Here is a 7,573-nt window from a genome sequence, read left to right on the forward strand (position 1 = left end):
ATATATATATATATATATATAAACAGAGAAATATTTAAACACAAATAAGGACGTATATGAGCGCGAACGTAGCATAACAGAGAGAGTACAGGTCTATCATGCCAGAAATCCTCGGTTCAAATCTCAGGAACCAAAATATTTACGCTCGTATCTCTTCTCGGGAAAGGTCGGCAATCTTCCGAGAGTATCTTTACCCACAGAAACACCTCTCGAAAAATTCGCCGTTCAAAACCGGCATTAAAACTGTAGATCCCATATGCTCGTGGCAATTGAATAATCAGTGTACGCCCCACAAGCATTTGAGAGAGGTATAACACAGACCACAGGCTTAATGTAAGAAAAAGAAGAAATAAAAATGCCATTTTTAGTTAAAGCAGATCTTGATATGTATAAAGAAATACAATTAACTGATCATCGTCCCTAATTTTAAATAGCTTTGGATATGTTAAAATATAGACAAAAATAAAAAATATTTTTTTTTTTACGTGCTAAGTCGAAGATTAAGGAAGTAAAAGAATTCTTTTGAAAAGATCAGTTTTTTTTTAAATGAATATCATCAAAACTATGAGAAACAGAAAAAAAAATGTTTTAAATAAAAGCTAAATAGTTTCAAGAATACTTCATAATTATAATTAAAAAAGATAAAAAAATTTTTTTATGAAAAAATGTTTTATTTAAATAACTTTTTTATAATGATTATTATAAAGTACTCTTGAAATCATTTAACTTTTATTTAAAACATTTTTTCTATCTCTCATAGTTTCAACGATATAGTATATTCACTCTGAAATAAAAAACCAATTTTTTTCAAGGAGATTTTCATCCCCTCAACATGTATAAAAATGTATCTTTTATATTTTAATACATTTAAAGCTTTATTAAAATGAGAGGGAGTGTTCGTTGTGTTTTCTTGTTAGTAATATTTATATATGACTTTTTTATATATGATTGTACAAATACAATTTTTGGTTGTATAAATTGCCGATTCAATTTGTCGGATTTAAAATCACAATCATGAACTGAAATAATTATTTTACAAATAATTATTTTAAATAAATTATAATTAAAAATAAATAATCTCATAATTAAAAAAAAATACTAATTGTTTATAACCTCACAATTAAAAAAAAAAACAGTTAGTCTATAGAACTAAAAATTGCATTTATATATTCACATACGAATATTACTAACAATAAGTAAAACCTGCTTTGACTAAAAATAACACTCTTCTCTTTTATTCGTAAAAAATAGTTATTAAAAAAGAAAGAAAATATATTAATCAATATCCATATAAAACAATATTTTATAACATTTTTTAATATAAAAACATTCTAATTGAATATTTTCTTAATAACATTAAGAAATTTTTCTGAATATTCCAATTTTCATTCTTCTGCAATTTCTTTTATTTTTCCTTTATATGTTTCTTCCTAATTAATGTCTACGATCCTCGGTAGAATTATCGCACTTTACCTTTATTTACAAGTTATCTTATCTATAGTTATCTATAGTTTTTCTTGAAACTACTTTTTACGATTTTTCAAAAACCATCGACATTTTCCGTTCGCGTCATATTTATAGCCAGATGGACACCTGGCCATTCCGGCACCGCTATGACATTTTTTTGTATTATGCATAACCACCATTTGCCGGTGTTCTCGGAGATCATCGGTGTTTTCGGAGATCAATTCGAAATTTGATTGAATTTTCTTTTGTAGCGGTGATGATACAATAGTCATAACTGTTAGAGCAATTATTAATAACGTGATACAAGATTTCATTTTCGATTTTCACCACAGAATGCAAACCGTTTCAAAAATTTGAGATTTCGATAATGTCCAAATAATGCATGTGATTTGTGAAACATCTTTGAAAAAGCAGAAACTTATAAAGACACTGTTATTAATGTTGCGCAATGACTGATTAATTTTATATCGAGAATTTCATAAATTAACAAAACCATTGTTTACGATAAAATCCATTATAGAAATTACATTATATTTACGATGCCTTGTCAAAGGTGAAATGTATTTTTGATAAGACATTATCACTACATGCATGCGTAATCTTGCAATATTTTGCAGAAATGATAACTAATTTCCGTTCTTCTACAATTTCTTTTATTTTTTCCTTATATGTTTCTTTCTAATTAATCTCTATGATCCTCGACAAAATTACCACACTGTACCTTATTTACAAGTTATCTTACCTATAATTTTTCTTGAAACTACTTCTTAAGCTTTTGCAAAAACAATCGACATATTCCATTTGTGTCACGTTGTTGACCAGGTGGACACGGAAAATCCGGTACTGTTATGATATTAAATGGAGACATTGTTACATTTGTCATCGGTGTTTTCGGAGGCGATCCTAGTTGAGTTTCCTTTAGTAGCGGTGACGACATGGTAGTCATCTCTATCATAGCAACCATTAATAACGTGATATAAAATTTCATTTTTACCACAAAATGCAAATTGGTTCAAAAATTTAATTTCAATAATGCATATGACTTGTGAAATATTCTCAAAAAGCAGAATCTTATATAATTTATTAATCTTATAAAGACACTGTTATTAACGCTGCGCAACGACTGATTAGTTTTATACTGAGGATTTCACAAATCAACAAAACCATAATTTGTGATAAAATTATTACATCATATTTACATGTCTTGTCAAAGGTGAAGCGTATCTTTGATAAGAGATTATCACTACATGCGTAATATTTCACAGAAATGATAACTAAATTCTAATTTTAATTCTCACATGTATATTTACATAAAAGTATTTAAAAACTGTAACTAATAAATTTAAGTATTAACTAATAACTATTTATATAAAATTATATGAAGATTATACAAATTAAATTGTAATAATAATTTGTATTTTAATATTTTATATTTATGTTTATTATATTAACTCTAATTGATTTATTCTGCGTAAAATTAATATTTTAATTATATTGGGTTGTCCGGTTCGTGCCGATTTTGAAGGAAAATTGAAACGCAGAAGATTTAAATTTTATGCATTTATTAAATTATATTAGTCGGCACGAACTTTTCGGACAATCCAATATATTTTAAAATATTTCAGTCAACATATGTAATTAAAAAAAAATGAAATATGCGTAATAGTATTTAATATAATATTTAATCGGTTGAAAAATTTCAATCATATTTATTAATTGATAACTTTAAACATTTCTTATCTTGTTCATTTATTGACCTACTATCTTCAATTTTTTTGAAATATATTATTTAATATAACACTTCTTGGGAAATAGCCAATAATTGTAATCAAAGTTGTTTAACTTAAGGTTATCGAAATAGTCAAATATCGTTTTGCATTTCAAATAGCATATGAAATTTTATAAATATGCATATGCGAGTGGCTTGCAGAAAGTATCTTGTCCACGAGATTGCGCGAATATCGAAATTATCGAATAATAGAGAGAAAGAGAAAGAGAGAAAAAAAGGAGAGAGAAAGAGAGAGAGAGAGAGAGAGAGAGAGAGAAAGAGAGAGAGAGAGAGAGAGAGAGAGAAGAAAGAGGAAAATAGAGAGAAAGAAAAAGAATATTATAACAGTTACTTTCAATAAATTACTTGAAAAGTTAGAAATATTTAACAAGCGATAAAAGGTTTTATTTACTTATTATATTGTTCAAATATTTTCAAAGCAAAAAAAATTTGTTTAAAATTTTATGAACTCAATTCACAGATGGTTAACTTTTTATAGAAAAAACAAAACTGTTGTGCAAGAAATGATTGATTTTTATGACGATAGAATTTGGCTTTTCTGTCCAACAAATATTTGACTTTTACCGCGAATAAAGTTTCGCTTTTAGTAACGATCAGAATATAGCTTAAAACAAGTCCAATATATCTCTAGTTTCTAAATTGGAAAAAAATTTTACCAACTAGAGAGTCGATTTGATTTTTTCTAATAAAAAACATTTAGCTTTTAGTATAAAATCTAATTTTTAAAATGCGAATACAATCTCAAATGGAAGAAATTTGTTTAGTTTCTATACAGAAAAATTTAACTCTTATTTCTAAAGTAAACTGTGTTTTTACGTAAAAGTGGCTTTTAAGAGGTTTTTAAATTTGATATTTTTACTGTTTTTAAGTTCAATAAAAAATTACTTGTTTGTATTTAAAAAAAAAGTTAAATTTGCGATTGAACTTTCATAACAAGATAGTTTTTAAAAAATGTAACGTTTAATCCTAGAATATAACAAAAATGAATATAAACAACTTTTAATGTTCATAAATCCGATAATAAATATGTTGTTTCCTAAATCGACTCTTTTTTTATAAAAGTTTTTCCTTTATAAATTAACAATAAAATCATGCATTATTAGTTTTTTTGCAAAAATAAAATCGTGTTACTATAATTTTAATTGATATTTTGTTTATTTATTATTCATTTCTGTACATAAATCTGTTACTATTGATTTATTAATTTTGAACACTACAATAATTACAAAATTAATAGCATACAAAAATTTTAAGATAGACCACGAAAATATTTTTAATAAATATATTAATAATTTTAATAATTATCGAATATTAATTAATAATTTTGTGTGATTTTTAAATGGCCACTTTAAGCTTAAAATATTGTTTGAAATCTCAATAAAATTAAATTATGAGTTAAATTATAAATTGAATTTTAAATATGATATTTTGAAATATATCAAATAATACTATAAAAATTTAAATAATATTTATCTATTGACAACCACTTTACTGATACGTTAACAAAAATTTATTACACTAACCATCTAAAGACTGCGTGAATCTCATAGACATAGACCGTCAATCAAGATTTAAAGAGCATTAATGCAGAAAAAACAAAAGAACAAACTAACTGTGAAACATTAATCAATTCAATACGCGTCTCAATCGCCCGTTATTATCATAACGATATCTCGTCCCTTTTATCTCGATATCGACGTTTTGTTCCGGCACGCTGATGATGTTCCTTCTGACTCTTGCGCTTCTGTCTTCAGTGACAACCGGCGTCTCTTCCAAAATGGCGTCGACCTCTTGCGTGTTATTGGGCGCGATTTCTTCCACTTCTTCACTGTCAGGAGCCGGCGTTCTTTCAGCCATTGTAGCGATTCTTCGATTGTCAGGATCCTAAACGATTTTCGATAATCCTATTTTTCCCTCTAATCTGCCGTCAAATCTTTGAAGGATCCCTGTCTTTGGCTCTTCTAGAATCTGGCCGTTGCTTCTGAATATTAAATAATAATTTTGAATTTTAAATAACATTTTTAAATATGAGAAATAGAGAGAGATAGAAAGAGAGAGACCGGGAATATTTGTTATTTTAAATAATATTTTGGAATGTATTATATTATAAAATGTATTATAAAATGTATTATAAAATCCTAGAAACTTGAATAACGTTTAAATATTTAAATAAGGCTTTTTAATTAATTATTTTGAGATTTTAAATCATATATTCTTTAATTTCGAATCATATTTTTAAATATTAGTCCTTGTGTCAATACCTGGATCCATTTCTCAAATATTCATTCGACTTTTTTCTGAAAAGATGCTTTTCATTCAAATATCGCCAATCGAATTCTCATTATTTGGATAATTTTACATAAATACATCAATTTACTTTAAAATATTTGAAAAGAAATTTTAAGTTTGTGAGCATTAAACTTGACTATATGTTTGTCCAATGCTCGACTTACTACATGCATTTTCTACGTAGAAAGATGGAAAAGAGAGATTTATAGTTCAGTATATTTAGGTATTCAAAGGAACAACTTACTTGTATAACTTACTTGTACTAGAACAAGGAAAATGCTGTATTTTAAAAAAGTTTAAAAAGTTTAAAAAAAAACTCATAAATCACTGGAGAACGATATTTCATCTTCTAGTAAATTCCTAACATACTTTTCTTTTTGTTCTGCGCTCAAATTAAAGATAAGAACAATAAAAATATACACACATGATTTTTCTATTACACAATGTAAATCAACAATTTTTCGTACACATTTAGTATTAATTTAATTATATTTAATCTAATTGTTTTTTGTACTTGCGTACATTGACTCTTTCATTTTTCTACCGAGATAATATTTGATACGTCGCAAGAAGTCATCAAACTTTTATAATAAAAATACAAGAATAGGTGCACTAACAAAAATATGGATATAACAGACTGCTCAAATGAAAAGACGCTTCAAGATTGATTCGCAAAGCCCTAAACCAGTTTACATCTGTTGGGAAAGGAGTAGGGGAACGTCGATCCCTAAACAGGTTGTTGCTCGAATATCTGGAGATAGTTTTAAAGGATATCGTTTCTACTTTGTTGAAATTGACAAGGCAGACGCAATAATTCTTTTACTTCTGCGGGGACTTAGAAAAGAATTAATTCCTTTTAATCTTGATAAAATTTATTTTATGTATTTCTTGTATCAGTTTTTACACACAATTGATCAATAGACGTTTACGCAATACTCTATTAACTGCACTACTAACAGACTAACTGATTTGATCACTTCTCATATTTTCTATTTTTTTTATGTCCACTAGGTAATTCCTAGGGAGAGTTACTTTTGTAGCCGCTTTATCAGCATTCTCCAAGAATTGCATCGATCGAATTTCTTGGAAGTGTCGACTGTGCCGTCAAATTAAGATTATATCTTAGTTCCGTTAAATGACCTAATCATTACAAATCTTATTTTGTCATTTTCGTCAATGTCTTTCTGAAGATGATACGTAATATTATTGAGATATTCTCTCTTTTATTCACTTGTGTTATTTAACTCTTCCCGGAAAAAAATGATTTATGTATAATTATATTTAATTATACAAAATTAAATAAAATTACATATAATTATATATAAAATTGACATAATTTATATACAATTATATGTAAAATATGTTATATATATTATATAACATTTTTTCCCGGATTATAACTTATAGCATGTGAAATTCCATGATAGATATTCGGATGTAACATAAATGTTAACATAACATAAAAAGTTTTGAAATTAGTTTTGATATAAATAAATAACTTTTATAATTTTTGCAAAATGTAAGTAAAATTTAAAAAAATCAGTCAGTTACACTTAGAATAACTGTTCGACTTTTCATACTATTTTGGTATTTCTCTACAGAGCTTTAAGAGAAGAAAATGGCATACTTTGAACCAAATTGCGAACAATATTCCAGAGAATGAATGCTATTAAACCATCATTCACGCTTTTATAGCAACGATTCATTCTTTTATCGTTTATTAGAATGACTTCGAAATGTTTCCTACATTATCGATTCGATTATTTCTTATAACTGCATCATAAAACTCAATATTTATCTTATGTTATCGATATTTTAAATTTCTCTCTGTTTTTAAACATATTGTTATATATAAAAACCATGTGAAATATTTAATCAAAAAAAAGTTACATTCTTTTTGCGAGAGATGCATTCGTGGAGATTGATTAAATGTTCTGTTTCTTTTCAACGCTATCATTATTATTCTATTTCTCGAGGAAGAAGTATCACACATTTTTAATTAACACATATATATATATATATATATAT

The 7,573-nt window shown here is 26.4% G+C and overlaps 1 protein-coding gene and 1 long non-coding RNA gene across 2 annotated transcripts in view; one reads left to right on the forward strand and one right to left on the reverse strand.

The window, feature by feature from the left end:
- Positions 1 to 2,585, reverse strand: part of LOC108691273 — a 4,024-nt gene extending 1,439 nt beyond the window's left edge. The window contains exon 1 of the long non-coding RNA XR_001931925.1: positions 2,210 to 2,585. This is a non-coding gene — a long non-coding RNA (uncharacterized LOC108691273). The remainder of the gene's footprint in view (positions 1 to 2,209) is intronic.
- The window catches only part of LOC108691272, a 93,555-nt gene that overhangs the window by 45,931 nt on the left and 40,051 nt on the right, over positions 1 to 7,573 (forward strand). The window lies entirely within an intron of this gene.

Source organism: Atta colombica, unplaced genomic scaffold (assembly GCF_001594045.1).
Source record: "Atta colombica isolate Treedump-2 unplaced genomic scaffold, Acol1.0 scaffold45, whole genome shotgun sequence".
In the NCBI taxonomy this organism is placed as follows: domain Eukaryota; kingdom Metazoa; phylum Arthropoda; class Insecta; order Hymenoptera; family Formicidae; genus Atta; species Atta colombica.